Genomic DNA, 20,448 nt, shown 5'->3' with positions numbered 1-20,448 from the left:
GCACACTTCCAAAGCCCACATATGACAATAACCCGATTCAAGGCCCCATTCACCCGTTTATAAAAAAATAGATAACACTCCAACAAAGTAAGGTTATAAAACTTTATTAACTACTAACTTTAACGAACGGAACAAAAACTAAAAACATTTAAACATTTCTCAACACAAAAAGCAACAATGGTTAGAAGCTGTCTTTTGTGCGAATAGTCCCAAGGCAGCACAACGTGCAGAGTTCTGGACGGCACCCAGGTGATGTCGCCTGGGTGCCGCACTGGTTTAGGGATCCTACAATGCTGCTCCGAAAATTGGCGTGGGGCGTCCCGGGTGGGGCGGGGGGAGGCCTTGTCAGTAGCGGTCTGTTGTGCGAATAGTCCCAAGGCAGCACAACGTGCAGAGTTCTGGACGGCACCCAGGTGATGTCGCCTGGGTGCCGCACTGGTTTAGGGATCCTACAATGCAGCACAGAAAAACAGCGTGGGGCGTCCCGGGTGGTGCGGGGGGAGGCCTCGTCAGTAGCGGTCTGTGTCCAGTGTCACATGGCTGACACAACATGTACGATAGGCACCCAGGTGATGTCCAGTAAACTGCCGCACTGGTTTTGGTATCCTACAATGCTACTCCGAAAATTGGCGTGCGTCGGCCCGGGGGGGGCGTGGGGGAGGCGGCGTGAACGGGCCTCCCCAGGTGGCGGCCATCTAGCTGAATTGCGCCCGCTCTTGCGGCTTCAGCGTCTCGCTCACCATGTTGTTGAGTTGCTCCCACTCTTGCAGTGCAGCGATAGGCGGCTGCCACATGGCTCTTAAAATGGCGGACGGCTCCTCGGTTTTGGGCCTGGTCCACTGAAATAGCCCTGGGACACTTTGGAACTCGGACGCTTGCCTGCTAGGGCTTGGGCTCCATTCTCGAAAAGCGTCCCCTCAGCCGTGAAGATTGTACAAAAGTCTTGGGGGCCCCCGACTCCCGCAGGCTTCCGGTGGGGAGCGGCTGCCATGATTGCTCGCGGAATGACCACGACGGAGCCACGAGATGGTGGTGCTCTCATGCTGACGCCAGCTTCAGTCTGAATGATCCAGAAACAAGGTGGGGCTTTCATCGTTTGGGAAAAAAAAATGTTCTAAACCAATGAAAAGTGTTATTTTTAGGTCATATGACCAAGCCTTCCATCTTTAGGAAACCAAAAGTAAAATGAACCAATGAAAAGTTTTATTAAGAAGTCACATGACCTGTTATGCGGTTTAGGGCTTCAAAAACCGTAGAAAATCCGTTGGCACGTGAGGCGGCGTCAGTAGCGGACCGATGTGCGAATAGGCCGAAGGCAGCACAACGCGCTGAGATCCGGATGGCACCGAGGTGGTGTCAAGCAAATTGCCGTACTGGTGTGGCCATCCTACAATGCTGCGCCGAAAGACGGCGTGTCCAGCTGAGTTCCGGTCACTCTTGCGGTACAGTGAGTTGAACGCGCCGAGATCCGGATGGCACCGAGGTTGTGTCCAGCAAGTTGCTGCACTGGTGTGGCCATCCTACAATGCTGCGCCGAAAGACGGCGTGTCCAGCTGAGTTCCGGTCACTCTTGCGGTACAGTGAGTCGAACGCGCCGAGATCCGGATGGCACCGAGGTTGTGTCCAGCAAGTTGCTGCACTGGTGTGGCCATCCTACAATGCTGTGCCGAAAGTCGGCGTGGGGTGCCCCGTTGGCTTATGAGGTGATGTCAGTAGTGGACCGATGTGTGAATAGGTCGGAACCAGCACAAGGCGCCAAGATCCAAATGGCAAGTCCTGGATATTGAGTGCCATAGTTGAGAGTTCTGAGCTGTGGTTGTAAGACTATCTGAAGCTTATTTGCACCTGCTGCAGTTTCACTGTTGCCCAAGGTGGTGTCCAGCAAATTGCTGCAGTGGTGTGGCCATCCTACAATGCTGCGCCGAAAGACGGCGGGTCCAGCAGAGTTCCGGTCACTCTTGCGGTACAGTGAGTCGAACGCGCCGAGATCCGGATGGCACCGAGGTTGTGTCCAGCAAGTTGCCGCACTGGTGTGGCCATCCTACAATGCTGCGCCGAAAGACGGCGTGACCAGCTGAGTTCCGGTCACTCTTGCGGTACAGTGACTCGAACGCTCCGAGATCCGGATGGCACCGAGGTGGTGTCCAGCAAGTTGCCGCACTGGTGTGGCCATCCTACAATGCTGCGCCGAAAGTCAGTGTGGGGTGCCCCGTTGGCTTATGAGGTGATGTCAGTAGTGGACCGATGTGTGAATAGGTCGGAAGCAGCACAAGGCGCCCTGCACTGTTGAGCTTTTTTCAATGCCTGTTTTTTGTTGTTTCCCCTCCATCAAAAACAAAAAAGAATATATAAAACTGTGCAAAAATACAAAAAAATGTTTAGAAAAGCAGTGCTTGTAAGACTGTCTGAAGCTCCTTTGCACCTGCTGCAGCTTCACTATTGCCCTGGTGTGGACAAAGATCGCCCATGACTTAGGCTGATTGAGAGTTTGTAGAAAAATGGCTTCAGATTTTCCACATATTATTCTTCAACATTCTTCCTAAATGTAACAATGTGAGACTCACTAGGAGAACGGCTGTTTATCTTTCCTTTCAAAATGCTGCCAACAATATTTTCTGAATGGAAGACACCATCTTGTAGCATAAAGGGCCGAAAGGGGTTCTGGTCTGGCCGATTGTTGGTGAAGACATTTTGACTATATCTTGGACCTGCCCGGCCTCGCCCAAAATGGCGCCGGTATAAATGGGACTCGTAACTCCTTGCCCGCAAATGTATATCTAGAAAATGTTATTGTAAGTGGCCCTGTCTTATTTTAATTACAAAATGTACGTCCACCGATTCCGCAACTGTTAGACACCTTAGTTCTTGCAACCTAATGGCCCGCTCGTTACGTTCCTCTACAGTGTAAATGTCTCCTCATCATATACGATTTCAGTTTGCTCCGTGGCCGGCCCACGTGGTTATAGGCCCGTATTTGTATACTGATATTTTCACAATAAAGGTTTTTAAAACAAAACACGGTAGTAGTATTTACATTGGTAAAGTTTTTACTTTTAGTCACTGTTTTCGAATCAGTAAAAGGCAAGTGAAATAAAGCAGTCCGATTACATGACGGATAAAAGGTATAATATGTAGGAACGCAGTAAAGATAAATGGTCAAGGGCAGTTGTGTTTTTCATTTCTGCAACATAAAGTGATCGATAAGAATCTGATAATCAGGCGTATCGGCGACTAAGACAGCAGGCCGAGTCTCTCTTACTCAACGGCTCCGTCATGGAACGAAGAAACGCCCTTTTTCTCGAAAAAGGAATATATTTTACTTGCAGGATAGTTGTAAATTTTCCGGAAAAGTACATTAGCCTGGAATATTATAACATATGTTTGAAAAAAAAGAAATGTTCGAAAAAAATAAAAAGCGTAATTTTTAGGTCATATGACCAAGCTTTTCATCATTAAAATAACAAAAGTAAAATGAACCAATGAAAAGTTTTATTAACAAGTCACATGACCTGTTATGCTTACGTTACGCGCTGCGCGCCGCGCCTCGGATCACTTCCGGGTGCGCTAACGCGGCGTGTCATAAAACGCATTACGCGACAACGTAGGTCAAGAATATAGTCTAAATGTCTCCACCAACCAGCGTTCAGAACACAACCCCTTTCAGCAGTCCAAAAAGTTCTGTTAAATGACAACAGAGGGGACAGGCAACAAGAACCATCAGTCAAAGAGGGGAGGGCAAATTCTTCTCTTCCGGGTCATGTTGGGGCGCTACCGGAACTGATCGAATTGGTAGTCTATAGTGTTTCTGGATGTTTCAGACTAAAGCTGGCGTCAGCATGAGACCACTACCATCTCGTAGCTCCGTCGTGGCCATTCCACGAGCAATCATGGCAGCCGCTCCCCACCAGAAGCCTGCGGGAGTCGGAGGCCCCCAAGACTTTTGTAGAATCTTCACGGCTGAGGGGACGCTTTTCGAGAATGGGACCCAAGCCTTATCAGGGAAGCGTCCGAGTTCCAAGGTGTCCCAGGGCCATTTTAGTGGACCAGGCCCAAAACCGAAGAGCCGGCCGCCATTTTGAGAGTCCTGTGGCAGCCGCCTATCGCTGCACCGCAAGAGCGGGAGCAACTTAACTACATGGTGAGCGAGACGCTGTAGTCGCAAGAGCGGGCGGTAAACAGCTGAATGGCGGAAGAGGCACAGTGTAGCAAAAGCGGGCGGAATGGCAACTAAAACGGTAAAGGGGCGCCCCACTACAGCGTGTCTTCAGGTCGAACGGATTGTGGGACAAAGTCCAGAATAGAAGAGTCATCAAAAGGTAAAAAGTTCCGCCGGACCCCGGGAGCTGGCCGCCTATGTCGGGGGCGATCTCAGGCTACACCAGTGCTATAAGACTTGGGGAGGGGGTCGGAGCCAAGCGTCTTCTCCGAGTCCGTGTCATCACACCGCCCCTCGGGGGCCTCCGTCAAGCGGTTTAGGGAGGTACCATATAACATTGTTTTCAAATGCAGTCAGGTCCACAAACGACCCTCACTTACTTTGGAATAGTGAAGCTGCAGTAGGTGGAAATAAGCTTCAGACAGTCTTACAAGCACTGCTTTTGTAAACATTTTTTGTTTTTTTTGTATTTTTGCACAGTTTTATATATTTTTTTTGTTTTTGATGGAGGGGAAACAACAAAGCACAGGCATTGAAAAAGGCTCAAACTCAGAACTCTGAACTATGGCACCCAATATCCAGGACTTTCCATCCGGATCTTGGCGCCTTGTGCTGCTTCCGACCTATTCACACATCGGTCCACTACTGACATCATCTTATAAACCAACGTTATGTAAATAGTTATTTAATAAAATGTTTTACCCTGTTTCTTTGCTGGTGTGTTGTCTATATTTTTAATATTTGCATAGGGTTTGTCGTTATTTTGGCCGGGGTGGGTGACGGAGCCGAGCTGTCTTGCAGCCCTCATGGTGTGGAGCTCAGTTCATCTCACTATTTTCGTATTTCTCATGAAGGGTTGTTTATAATATTTCTATTTTAGCGAGGTCAAAAAGAGATCCAATTAGTGGCCTACTGATTTTGCTCGATTACTTTTATTTTTTTACACGATTTTTCACGATCTGCAAAGACTAAACAGAGGATTGCGACTTTGTGCTTGTTTGTAAATAGAGAATGAACCAAAGAGAATCAATTGAAAAACAGTAAATGCTTGGATAATAATCAATCAAATGGAGAGACAAGCAGGCACGACGGATTACAACGGGGGTAAAGGCCTGCGTTAACTACCCTTCAGTATCTGCAAAGAGAGAGTACTATTAAGACAAAAGAGGGGAGGGGGGGGTGCAGCGTTCAAAGCACATCAGCGTGGATAAATACGAAAATGTTTTTATCTATCACGTACTTGACATTTTAAAGCTTTTCATATTTGCTATTAAAAAACCAATGAAATTCACAGAAAAAACCATAGGTTATAGTCCATATATAGTTAGGAATTTGCATTTACAAAACCTTGAAAATTCAATGAAAAAACCATAGGTTATAGTCCATATATAGTTAGGAATTAGCATTTACAAAACCTTATTTTACTCGCATAAAACCATTGAAATTCCATATATAGTTAGAAGCGCTAACTATATATCGCGCACCCGCAATCCACTGCTGATGATGTCACATATTACATCATTCATGACATGGTCAGTGACATCACTGATGACATCACTGATGACATCTCAAATGACATCACTGATGACATCACTGATGACAACTCAAATGACATCACTGATGACATCTCAAATGACATCACTGATGACATCACTGATGACAACTCAAATGACATCACTGATGACATCTCATTTGTCATCACTGATCACATCACTCATGTGATAATACAATGAACCTCTTCAGACTCTAATATAACCTTACATACACTCAGTATAAACAGACACTCACAGACTGTCACTCATCCATGGAGTTACTTACACACCTAGTCAGTCATGCAAAGAATCAATCACACCTCCATTTCCTCAACTATACAGTTATACACATCTTACTTATTCAAACATATAATAACACATATTTACTCTCTTATATAATCCCTGATACAAGCTCACAGTGATCGATACAGCCACTCACACATTCACTGGCTCTTATGTTCAGTTATTTATATATGTCAACTCTCACATGTATTGTGTTTTACATACGTACTTACTTGCACATGTAGCAATGAGAAATCCATTCACTCACCAACACACCCATGCACAGTCAACCGCCCATATAGCTGTTTCCACATGCACTCTTGAACTCATACTCCTAGTGAATCAACTGCTTACACATCTATGCACAGAGTCACGCACCTCCCAGCCACCCACACACACACTCAGCCTCCCATTCAAATACTTGGGCAACCAATCAATAACCCATATGGCCACTCTTATAGCTACTGATCAACACATGCAGCAGCTTACACAACAACAAACATACTGATGCACAAATTAAGACAGTTTAGTCACTAACCCATGCACTCAGTGAGACACATTTAATCACTCTTTCATACAGTCAGTCATGCACCTACTAAATTCTTCATCCAGACACTTATACATCCACTCATTCTTCAATATGTAAAACATATTTAAACTTTACAGACACATACAATCACTGGATGTTGTGATCAGTGATGTCATCAGTGATGTCATTTGAGATGTCATCAGTGATGTCATCAGTGATGTCACTGACCATGTCATGAATGATGTAATATGTGACATCATCAGCAGTGGATTGCGGGTGCGCGATATATAGTTAGCGCTTCTAACTATATATGGAATTTCAATGGTTTTATGCGAGTAAAATAAGGTTTTGTAAATGCTAATTCCTAACTATATATGGACTATAACCTATGGTTTTTTCATTGATTATATATATATATATATATATATATATATATATATATATATATATATATATATATATAACCTACTGCCGGTCGCCAGTGGGTAGTTATAGTTAGGACCTATTATCCATAGGAAAACTGCAACATTCTATTTGGAATAACTTTGGCGTCAATTGATGAATCTTCTTGATATTTTCCAAACTTTTGGCTAGCTCAGTTCTGCTCCTTCCCTGAAAAGTTTGGGGGTGATTGATGAAGCGGGGGGCCGAGAAAAAAGGGGGTCCCAAAATGTGTTTTCCCCATGCAATTTCCCATTTGACCTTTAGTCACGGCTACAGCCGAACGGCTGAACGGAATTACAGCAAATTTGGCAGAGAGGTAGTCCTCAGTTCGGACTTGTGCCTTTCGCTTATCTGGTGTCAATATGTTCAGTAGTTTCTTTGAAAATTACAGTTAAAGTCATTTATATATCTATGGGCGCGGTGGATCTGCCGATTGTGCGAGGATTGGCCTTGTAGGATAAGCGCACCGTCCCGATGACACGTTGAATTCTAACTTACTGTCAAGCGGTTGTAAACATTCGAAATCAGGAACTGTTGGCAGCCATTTTGTGCCGCAGTAGAAGTGAGGCTGAGGAAGTCAGTGAAATATGTGTGCAAAATGTGAAAAGGGGGGCAGGGTAGACATACCCTGACCCCATAGGCCTGCTCGGGGGGTCACATAAGGACCCGTAGGGCAAAGAAAGTAAGAAAGAATTAATTTTTTTTAAGTCGCAGGATGCGCATAGGATCCGCACATTTCGCCATCGAAAAAAAAGAAGCACGTATTTTTGAGATATATATCAAGCTTATGTGTATAGATGTTGGGTGGCTCTAAAAAGAGCCCTTGTGTTTATTGAGAGATTTTAGTACCTACAAGTAAGTACTGATGCAGTGTCTAAAGTTCATGAGGAAGACTCTGTTCCCTTCATCTGTAAAATGTACAGCATCTCTCCTATAGATGCCATTCCTATTGAAACGCAGATTGTTGTGGTATATGGACCCCATTTTATAGTCTCGAAGAAAAGCAGAAACCGATTTATTCACATGTTTCCTAGCTTTCTCAATCTGTTGACAAAATTGATTGGACCAGTTCCATTCTGCCTTTGGCATATGTTGGAAGAGACAAAGGCAGTTTGAAGGAAAAGTAACATCAATTCTTCAAAGTTGTCCTTCATAAGCATTTCCAGACCTACCCCAGTCAAAGTGCCTAGGTCATTGCCACCACAGTGCACATTTCGGAGGTCAGGGTGTTGGAGATGCAAAATGGCATCAATTGGGGCCACTTTAACCCTCTCTGTCCAATCCATGTAATGTCTACATTTGGTAAACATAGGTCTTTATGAATTCCTTTGTGTTCTGCATACTTTTGGCTCCAGAAAATATAGCTGTGTCCCATAATCCACACTCTAAGCATCTTGAAGGGAGGTCTGGATGCACTCAGATGGTCTCTTTAAATGAAGTGACAGTTTGAAAACTAAGATTTTTCTAAAATGGTGGATAACATGCAGTGTTGAAATGATTGGTTGTTTGACAACATTCTAGACTGAAAACTAGGGTGCATGTTTCTATTTTTTAAAAGCATGATTCTTATTGGTTAACAAAAGTGATTGAAAAGAACATTACATAGGGTCCAATGACTTGTAACCTATGCAAACTTGGCGAAGAGAATATTATGCACCTCTTGTGTGTTTGTCCAGATTTGAAAGTTGAAAGAATATTTATTCTAAAGAGACATTTTAATGTTCGCGGAATAAGGAGTTGCAGACAAGCACTGATAAGATGCCTCCATAGGGACAATATCATTTTAAGCTCTGCTTTTGTAAGGTTTTTAATGCAATTGAGAATTAAGTTAGAACATCAAAAATTGAAAGAATGTAATTTAGGAAGTATATAACATGTAAATAGAGTAACAAACTGGAAGTTTATTATTTTTATGGAACTGATTTTATAACTGATTTTATAATCAAGAATTACTGCATATATGTTGTAAGGTTTTAATTAATCAAACAATAAAGTCTTTCTTCTACATAGGATAAGCTAGTATATTGAAAAGTCAAGCACACTTGCTGTTTTGATTAGCAACATTGTGTGATGAACATTTGACCTGTGTGCTCAGTTAAGTGTTCCATGAAGTGTTTCTATGGTAACAGGAAGAAGGAAGAGTGGGGGTAGGGTTGAAATTGATGTCATTTGGAAAGGATTGAAATGAGTAACCAATAGAAATGTATGTTTGCTTTTGAATTGATTTGGGAAGTAATGTGATTTGATGTGAAGGTGTATATGTGTTCAAAATGAGAAGGAAACTGTGCCATTCTTTGGTTCAGGTGAGAGGTGTTGAAAACAGAGATTCTGTAAAGGAAAATCTGCTGTGTGACTGATATACTTCTTATTCTACAATACAATTGGAAAGGTGAGTTATTAATTTGTGAGGGAATTTATGTGGTGCATTTTGATGTTAATCAGACTAATGTGTTTGTCCTGCTAAAGTATCTAGAATTTTATTGTGCGTGTGTCTGCATTTAGAAAATATTCTGAGATAAGCATTTGTGTATTTTATGTTTTTTGCAAACAGATAACTATGCTGTTCTCATTTTTTGGTAGAATTAGAAACCAGTTATTTTTTATTTATTTGCAAAAATGACTCAAGTTTCTACATTAAAATGCAATACTCATTCTAGACTATGAAATGTGTTTTGGTAAAATGCAACGGATAGTGTTGTTTGTCTAGAATCTCACAATGAGTCTTGTGTGCATTTAGGAATTTTTCTGACAGAAGCACTCTATACTAAAGTGCAATGTGTAGAGTCACCTACATTTATTGTTTAGTGGTAAATGTGTTTTGGTAAAATGCAAGGGATAGAGTTGCTTGAGTGGAATCACACAGTGAGTCTGTGCATTTAGAATTCACTCTGAGAGAAGCATTTTGGTAGTTCATGTATTTCCTGACATGTAATTGATTGAAAATGTATTGTGTTATCATATTTTGGTAGAATTAGAAAACAGTTATTTGTTATGTGTTTCCAAAATGAGTTTAGCATTAATACTAACATGCAGTTCTGAAATATATGGAATGCCTGCTTGATGTTTTTGAAGACAAATAAGTACATGGAGTCTTGCAGTGATACTACACCCAGTATGATTTCCTACACTACATAAACATAACTGTACTACTGTAAACCCTTAATCTACCTCCAGTATGACCACCTACACTACCCATTCACTACTTTACTACCCTAAACCATAAATGTACCCAGGCACAACCTCCTACAATACCAAAATGCCACTTTATTTCCTAGAACACTACCCTACCACGACCCCCTACACTACACAAACACCACTGCACTACCTTAAACCCTAAAACACTATCCCTAGCATGACCCCATACAGTATATACACCACTGCACTATGCTAGAACACTACCCCAGCATGACTCCCTATACTACCTAAACACTATTTCTCTACCCTAAAGCTTGAATCTATCAGAGCAGGACCTCTTACACTACCCAAACACCACTATACTACCCTACCACTGCATTTATAAGAAATATTGTAATTTGTCTAGCATCACACTGTGAGTCAGTGTCCATTTGGGGAAATTAAGAGACAATGATTTAGTTGGTTTATGTGTTTGAAGACATATAAATACATGTACTCTTGTAGTGACACTATCCCTAGCATTATTCCCTACACTATACACAGACCAGTGCACTACCCTAAACCCTTAATCTACCTCCAGCACGATCACCTACACTACCCATTCACTACTGCAGTACCCTAAACCCTAAAACACCACTCCAGCATGACCGCCAACGCTACTCAAACACCATTGCACTACCCTAAACCTTAAATCTACCCCAACACAATTTCCTACACTACCCAAACCCCACTGCACTACTGTAAACCCATAATCTACCTCCAGCACGACCACCTACAGTACCACTTTACTACCCTAAACCTTAAATCTACCCCAGCACAACCTCCTACACTACTGAAATACCACTTTATTTCCTAGAACACAACCCTACCACGACCCCCTATACTACACAAACACCACTGCACTACCTTAAACCCTAAAACACTATCCCTAGCATGATCCCCTATGCACTATGCTAGAACACTACCCCAGCATGACTCCCTACACTACTTAAACACCATTTCACTACCCTAAAGATTTAAATCTATCACAGCAGGACCTCTTACACTACCGAAACACCACTACACTATCCTACTACTATATTTATAGGAAATATTGTTATTTGTCTAGATTCACACTGTGAGTCAGTGTCTATTTGAGGAAATTGAGAGACAATGATTTTTTGTTGGTTTATATATAAATACATGTACTCTTGCAGTGACACTATCCCTAGCAAGATTCCCCACACTACACAAAGACCAGTGCACTACCCTAAACCCTTAATCTACCTCCAGCACGATCTCCTACACTACCCATTCACTACTGCAGTACCCTAAACCCAGTACCCTAAACTCTAAAACACTACTCCAGCAACGGAAATGCTTCGCGGCAGCATCCGAGTCATTGACCAGCGGGGGCAGGCACTTGGACTACGAGCCCCAGTTTCCAGCAGGGCAGCAGCAGCGTGACCAGCAGCCCCTCCCTTTATCCCCGTCACTTAGAGGACTTAACTGGCCGTGACCTCCCGCATCGCCGGACGCGCGCGGTTGGCACCGGGCTAAGCCCGGGCAAACAGCGGCATTTTGTGGCCGTCCAGGGCAGTACGAGGCAGGGCTGGGCCACGCCCATTGATGTCTGCAGTCACTATTACCAGCGATTGGTAATTTAATTGTCTTAGTTCGCTATTGTGGTCATAATCCTCCGACGTGTATCTTATTATTTCTCCATCAGTCAAAGCTTGCCCCTATTTGTTTAGATATATCGAGTAGGGACTGTTTATGATATTATCTTTTAATCTGACCTTTACAACGTGTAGTTTAATTTGATTTGACATACCCCTGCATAGTGGGGATCTCTTCCTTATTTTTTTTCTAAATTTACTATGAGCAACATGAGCAAAACTAACAAGACTTTTACCTCACGCCCCATGACCAGGCAGTTAGCAGCTTCCACTCAATCACTACCTACGCTCATAGCTATAGATAAAATGCTGCAAAAAACGATATGAGTCGTCTCAATTGCCATTGAAAACACTGAGAGGTGTCTCTCCCTTACCCCGGTGATCGTCCCTTCACAGCCTGCAGGGGATCTCTCTGAAATTACAGCTAACCCCTCAGAATATAGATAATTTTTCACCTCTTTCTCAGAGTTACCCTGCGCACAGCTGGACTCGGAAGCCTTTGTCCCTACAGTAGACCCGGCGCTACATTCATCACCACGAGGTAGAAAAGCTCCCCGACCGAGTCACAAACGTAGGAACCCGAAACCCGCAAGTAAACAAGCTAATAAAGCAGCCTCTAGACCGGCTGCACTGCAGTCGGAGCCAGGACTTATACACCTCCCATTGGGCCCCTACTATGGGCTACTCACTTGCTAATTGACCTCCAGGCCCACATGGAGCAGCTCATTACCTCACACTTCAAAACACTGTTCTCCCGGATCGATAAACTAGTGACACTCATTAACAATAAAGGCTTGGGGAAAGAACAGGCTATTAGTGTACTGGGGAACCTGGATATGAGAGTAGGCTCTGGCCCTGGTCTGGCCACTGTCTTAGATGCCAGGCTGGGTGACAGCATCCTCCCTGTCAACCCCCCATATCCTTTGGTACAGGTAGCAACAAAGAAATCCACTATAACACCAGTTAAGAATAATCTTCCTGGGTGCACATAAGCATTGTCCGTCGACATGTGTTTCTTGTCTCCCTTGGTACACCCTGGGTACCAGCATGTAACCGGTAGCACACATAAACCTTCTTCTCTCCCTAAACCCCAAGAAACTAGTCAAATAAAATCCCCTCCCTGTCCTCAGCTACCGCCAGAGGCAGCACCGTATGTGGTGGTGCTTATGGGTGTTCCACAACTCGCCAGTGCTCGTAGTGAAACTTTTCCTGAGCTAAAGAACAAGGCCATCTTCTGGCTAAATAGGCACAGCCCCCTGATGGGACAGGGTCAGGGGGAGATTCTGTTTGCGCGTAGGGTTAACTAGTTGTGGACAAAACCCAAAGATATTGAGGGTGACTGCATAATTGTTAACTTTAGGGACCCTGTAGCTGTTAAACAAATACTGGGGAGTGGTGGACCAGTTCTCCCAGGTTTAATTAACACTAGTCATTTGGGATATTTTTACTGTTTGAATTGGGTACTGGCCACGCGGGAAGAACTCCTTCCCCCCTATGTCAATTGTGCCCCAGAGTATAATATCCCAGTGGCCAACCGATTCGGGGCTCTGAGTAGTGCGGACTGACTATCGCTACCCTCAGGCGCTCCCACAATGGCCCAAAACTATGGGGTGAGTCAGGAAGCGGGAGGCCCTAGCAGGGTTGTAAGGTCCATGGTACACACCCCCAGCCTAATTGTGCATGGCCTATCTTTACCAGCTAATAACTCTGCACCCATTGTAGAAGGACAAGTGCTGGGTTCCCATCTCTGTGTAACATCTATTCATCTTGGCCAAGTCAATCGAATCGTAGCACCTCTTGGGTCAGCGGTCGTTCGTCCCACACTGATTGGTTCTTGGAATGTGGCCAGGCTGGGGCTAAAGCTACAAAATCCTGAGTGGGGGGAGTTGGTGGATGGCTTTGATCTCTGTTTATTCCATTAGACCTGGCTTCTGTCTGCTCCTGTGAGGGTAGGATTTGCGTCATACCATATAGCAGCAGTCCAGGGACCTAGGGGAAGACCCTCTGGAGGGCTGTGTACGTGGGTGGCAGTCCACCTGGGGTGTGTAGTAAAGTTAATCGACAATAACTGTCTAGACATTTTGTGTATCACACTCACATTCAAAGAGGGGCTGGTATTGGCAGTGATAAATATTTACCTACGCCCTGCCCCTATACAGAAGGGCTTATCTACCCTGGAGGCGCTCTTTTCTTCCTTCCCCTCTTTTAATCACAAAATTATCGGGGCAGATTTTAATTGTCATTTTGAGCCACTCATGGGGATTCCCCCTGTCACTACAGAAGAAGACGAGTCTTGCTCCATCCTGGAATATTCCATGTATGCAGTAAAGCGCTTGCTGCCGTTGGCACTTGCGATTCACAAGCTGGCCGTAACCTTTTCCCTAAGAGCCTGTAATGGCAGGCTCTTTCCAGATGTACCGGGTGCACGCACCTATAATAGACCAGGGAAAAGTACGACAATTGATTATATCCTAGTCAACATGGAATTCTGGACATGACTAAAAGCGTTTGTTGTAACACCAAGGGTTGATAGTGATCATAATCTTCTGTCTCTCGAACTAGTTAACCCTTTAGGGAATTATACGACACAGGAGCAAACTTACTACAAGCAGCGGGAGGCAGGTGTGTCAAGTGGGAGAAGGTGGCTCAAGCACCGGACATGCTAGCAGAGATCTATAACCAGGTAGCCGGAGCCTTATTAGTGGCTAGCGATTCGTGGAGTCGCGAAAGTGAGTCTTTACACTCTTTGGCCTTGCAGGCTACCCACAACACGCTATCTAACTCACAGGCCGTAACCTCCAATACTGGTAGGGTGAGGGCACCTAAGCGAGAGCACTGGTTCAACAAAAGTTGTAGGGAGGCTAAAAGTACCCTGATAAAGAAGGTGAAATGGGGTACTCAGCTGACCATCAGAAATGCACAGCTAACCTACAAAAGTATCACCTGTGCGGCCAAGTAAGAGTGGGAGGCCGACAGATGGGAAAAAATTAGAGCAGCTCTTGATGCCCGTGAGTTCAGGTCCTTTTGGAATTTGGTCCGTGGAGGCTCGGCCACAGGGTCGTCCGCTATTATCCCTAATCTCAGTGAAGAGGTGTGGCTTGCTCATTTCAAGCCCCTCTACTCATTAGGGTGTGAGGCCACTCTGGTTGATTTACACGAATCCGCACGTATTTCTGTCCCAGCCCTCGTAAGGGGCAGGGCTCATGATAGCTATCCCTATACGATCTTGGAAATTAAGGCGGCACTTCGGATCCTGAATCCGGGGAAGGCCCCGGGCCTCGATAAGATCCCTGGGGATCTCTATCAGACCGAGGAAAGGGTCTGGGCACCTTATATTTGCACTTTTTATTAATGCCATTATGCAGGGTCTGGACATCCCCCCGACTTGGCTGGGAGCTGAAATCATACCCATCCATAAGAAAGCTTCTCCCTCGGACCCGGCCAACTTCCGCCCCATAAGCTTGATTGACGTTCTCCAGAAACTCTTCGCCAGAGCCCTCCTAACTAGGTTTCAGAGTTGGACGGACGACCACCAAATCCTAACCTTCCTGCAGGCAGGTTTCCGGGCAGGGGTTTCTACGATCGGCCAGCTGTTTAGATTACAGCTGGTACACTGGAGGACTGTTATCCTAGGGGAGGGCAGTTTGTATTTGATTTTTGTGGATGTTCGGTCCGCTTTTACCTGGTCCAGAGGGACAAGCTCTGGGCTATCCTAAATGAGAAGGGTGCCCCGCCCTATTTGTGCGAGCTACTCAAGCTTATGCACCAGGGCACGTACGCTAGGGTGAGGTTTGGGAGGGGTGGGGAATTGTCATCCCCATTTCCAGTGGAAAGGGGAATGAGGCAAGGGTGTGTTTTAGCCCCCACGCTGTTCTCTCTATTCCTCAATGGTCTGATTGACTTCCTATTGGGAGCAAAAAACCTGGATTCTCCTACCCTAGCTGGCTGGAAAATTCCGGCCTGAATGTTCGCGGACGATACCCTCCTACTGTCAAAATCATCGGGGGGTATTCAGCGCACATTAGAGGCATTTTCCAGTTTTTGCAAACTAAGGAATCTGGAAATTAATTTTGCTAAAACCAAGTATATGGTGTATAACATGAAACACCCGAATTGTCCCCACCCGCACCTGGATGGAATGGCTCTTGACCGAGTTTCCACATTCGAGTACTTGGGGGTCACTTTAAATGATAGCATGGGCTGGGGTTCGCAGACTGCTAAAGCTAATTTGAAGCTTGCCCAGTCCTCGGGTGGTATCCTAAAAGTCTTTAATGAATCTTCCCTCAAACTGATGGGACCACCCGTAGAAATATATAAAGCTCAGGCCAGAGGCGGTGCGCTTTATGGTGCGGAAATATGGGGACATGTAAGTGTGGCCCCCCTCTCCCTCACCGAGAATAGTTTCATGAGGCGTCTTTTGAGACTTCCCTGGAGTACCACCCTCACCCCCCTAAGGCTGGATATAGGTCAGTTGCCTATGCAGGATGTCATCTCGAATCGTCCGTTGTTATGCTAGAGACGGCTCTGGGCTACCCCGGAACTGGAGAGTTATAGGGAGGATCTGCGGGATTTGCTATCTAGAAGGGGCGCAGGGAGGATCCCATGGTTAAAGTACATCCGGCACCTCTCCCAGGCCCTGGGTAGGGGGGATCTGTGGTCTTCGCCGGAGGAGGGATGTGCCCTGCTCCCTAGAGAAACTCTGAGTTCAGTGCTGAGAGAGCATGGTATGGCTCTCTTACCATCAAACGCTTCCTTGGGTAGGCTTACTAACACCTTTTTAGAGACCAAGGTCCATCCTAATTTTGAGAGATTCTTGGACGACATCCAGCCTCCCCATGTCAAGAAATTATACATCCAGTTCAGGCACGGCTCACTTCTCCTAAGGGAGGCCACTGACAAGTGGTCAAAAGTTCCAGCCCCTGTGAGCACTTGCCCAGGGTGCGCGGGTAGTAGAGAGACAGATCTACATGTTCTGCTCTTTTGCCCCTCTTACTCTCGGGCAAGAGCTAAATGGATAATTCAATTCTGCAAGTCCAGGGGCATAAGGGACTATAGAGAGATCTTTAGAATTCTCAAAACTGATACCACTTTTTGGACAGTTTATGTAACAGCAAAATTCCTTCTGTCTATGTGGTTTACAAGGTGTGCAATACTGAAGGAAAATAAAAAAAACATAATAGGGGAGGTCTCCCCCTTAATTAAAGTTACCTGGCAGCTCAGTATGGAATCCTTGTTGCTCCTGTGGGATACTTACGCATGTACTTTTTTCTGTTTTTAAATCCTTCTATTCTCACTCAAGAACGTTGTTTTATGAAGTCTTTTACTATTTTTTTTAAATATTTATATAATATTGATGTATGTGCAAATGTGTAAATATGTCTTTTTATGGTTTTTAATCGATAATAAAAGCTTTTTGACTTGACTACTCCAGCACGACCTTTTACACTACTCAAACACCATTGCACTACCCTAAACCTTACATCTACCCTAGCACAACCTCCTACACTACCCAAACACCACTGTAATTCCCTAGAACACTACCCTACCACGACCCCCACACTATACAAACACCACTGTACTACCTTAAATCCTAAAATACTATCCCTAGCATGACCCCATACAGTACATAAACACCACTGCACTATACTAGAACACTACCCCAGCATGACTCCCTACACCATTTTACTACCCGAAAGCTTAAATTTATCACAGCAGGACCCCTTACGCTACCCAAACACAACTATACTACCCTACTACTGCATTTATAAGAAATATTGTTATTTGTCTAGAATCACACTGTGAGTCAGTGTCCATCTGGGTAAATTGAGAGACAATGATTTGGTTGGTTTATGTGTTTGCAGACATATAAATACATGTACTCTTGCAGTGACACTATCCCTAGTACGAATCCCTATACTACACAAAGACCAGTGCACTACCCTAAACCCTTAACCTACCTCCAGCACGATCACCTACAATACTCATTCACTACTGCTGTACCCTAAACCCTAAAACACTACTGCAGCACGACCGCCTACACTACTCAAACACAATTTCACTACCCTAAACCTTAAATCTACCTCAGCCCAACCTCCTATACTACTGAAACACCACTGCACTACCCTAGAACACTACCTCAGCACTACCTCCTACACTACACAAATACCACTGTAATACCTTTAACCCTAAAACACTATCCCTAGCATGACCCCGTACAGTACATAAACACCACTGCACTGTACTAGAACACTACCCAGCATGACGCCCTACACTACCTAAACACCATTTCACTACCCTTAAGCTTAAATCTATCACAGCAGGACCCCTTACACTACCCAAAAATCACTATACTACCCTACTACTGCATTTATAAGAATTATTGTAATTTGTCTAGAATCACACTGTGAGTCAGTGTTCATTTGGGGAAATTGAGAGAGAATGATTTGGTTGGTTTATGTGTTTGCATACATATAAATAATGTACTCTTGCAGTGACACTATCCCTAGCACGATTTCCTATACTACACAAAGACCAGTGCACTACCCTAAACCATTAATCTACCTCCAGCATGATCACCTACACTTTCCATTCACTACTACAGTACCCTAAACCCTAAAACACTACCCGAGCACGACCTCCTACACTACTCAAACACCACTGCACTACCCTAGAACAGTACGACACAACGACCCCCTACACTACACAAACACCACTGCAGTACTGTAAACTCTAAATCTGTACTGTTGGTAAACGATAGTGACTGTTTATGTACCATGTAGTAACCTATTTACTAAAGTAAAAGTGAACCAATTATGAATTCACTCAGTGTCTCTCCTTATAGTATTGTGATCATTTTCCTACCATGCATGTACTCATAAAGTGCTTCAGGTTTTAGTTTTATGGAGTGCTTCAAACTCGTATGTACTATGTATGTACTGTTATTACCAACTTCACAGCTGAGCTTCAGGCCTAAAATTTCTTAGTTAGAATTGATATGGAATGTGTTTGTATAGTAATAAAAAAGTATAATTTTGTAGTTATTAATAAATATTTATTTATGATTATTTTTTACAGATCCTGTTTATCATCATTAAAAAAAAGTTATCATACCAGAGAAAAAAAGAAGAAGAAAAGCTCAGAAAAAGGATACTTACTTGAAAAAGTGTCAACCACAAGTATTGGAAGACCAACGTAATGTGTCTAAAAAGAGAAACATTTCTGGTAAGACCACAAAGGATTTCATAAAAAAATATTACTAGATTCAGAAAAAAAATGGAAATGTTCAAAGCAGAAAAAAGTGCACAGATTAGGAAAGGAAAAAAGGCAATGTACATACAAAGGATACAACTTATAGTAAAAGAAGAGAAAATCAATATAAAGAAATGCGCCAAAAAATATTTTCCAACAGAGTAGTCCATAATTTACTGAAACATACAAAGAAATGTAGAAAGAGAACACTATTTTATAAAAAGAAGAAGCATATCGGATCCATTGTTGAAAAGGCTCTGGCTTGTCTTTCCTGGAAAGTATGTCAAAGTGCTTTCACAATTTCAGGATGTTGGCAGTACATTACTCAAATGCGGAAGTTAGTGAGAAAATTATATTATGCAAAAAGTCCAGCACTAAAGTTAAATGAGTTGAACAGTGCTCTTTTGCGAGGGTAAGTATCAGATGTGAAAAAGGTTTGTGATGATATTTAGTTTTGTTACTTTGGTCCTGAAGAAGAGAGTGAAGAAACTCAGACATTAATAGAAGAAAACGTTGTAGAGAATGTTGAACATAGTTGTACAAAACATTTTGAAAGTGAAGGTATAAAGTTGACAGTGCATGGAAGAAACTAACTGAAATAGAAATGGGAAGTTGCTAAAGTTGGCATCTGGTTCAGAAAATAGTAATGGCATGAAATGCCATCAAAGAGGGGACTGATGGAGCAAGGTTTCATACATAAAGAAACTTGCTCGGATTCAATCCTCTCGAAATAACATGTAAAAAATTAATCCACATCTTTTGTGAATACTAATAATTGCACCACATGACATTTTCTTCATCTAGAGGAAGCTTGTCTATGTGCTTTACTGACAAATAACTTGACTGTCTTAGTATGGCTGCTGAAAACGTTGGAACTCTTTTTCGCATGCGTCTACTTCAACTACCTAGTATGACGTCCTTTGCTTTTGGTGGGAATTCTTTGCAGCTGCGCAGTAGTAATAAAGAAGTCCGCTTTAAAACTCACATGGTAACGCACATGGCTCTGCTTAAACTAAACCTTGCATGTTTTACTAAACTGCTAATAGAATAGTTAAAATAAATTAAGGGGGGTTAGAGTAGAAAGAAGTGGTATCCAGTGCATTCATTTATTTTTGTATTCTAATGTGTTCTTCTTTGACTTTATTATTAGTTCGTATTTGGGCCTGGAGGGTGACTGAAATCTCCATCTTGAATGATTGTACGTATGCTCCTGGGACAGTCAAATGACGAGTGATGACAATGAAGCACTGCCAAATCCCATCTTAGCAGCGATGCGCCTGAGAACTTCACCACGTGACCCGGAAAGGGGAAGAAGAAATGGACAATTTTTATATACATTTTACATGAAGTAACCTGAATGTGGCTGGGAGGAATAAAGCATGGGAAAGTAAAATTAAGGGTGGGAACAGGGAACAATGAACCTTACAAAAAGACATGAAATTAGTATGGTGTGATGACCTCTCC

The 20,448-nt window shown here is 43.6% G+C and overlaps 1 protein-coding gene across 1 annotated transcript in view; it reads right to left on the bottom strand.

Annotated features, from left to right (window-relative positions):
- FAM227B (family with sequence similarity 227 member B) overlaps positions 1-20,448 on the bottom strand; it is a 629,863-nt gene that overhangs the window by 606,241 nt on the left and 3,174 nt on the right. The window lies entirely within an intron of this gene.

The sequence above is a fragment of the Lissotriton vulgaris genome, chromosome 2_1 (assembly GCF_964263255.1).
Source record: "Lissotriton vulgaris chromosome 2_1, aLisVul1.2, whole genome shotgun sequence".
Taxonomy (NCBI): Eukaryota; Metazoa; Chordata; class Amphibia; order Caudata; family Salamandridae; genus Lissotriton; species Lissotriton vulgaris.
The sequence above is the reverse complement of the archived record's forward strand: the minus strand, read 5'-3'. Positions and strand labels throughout refer to the sequence as shown.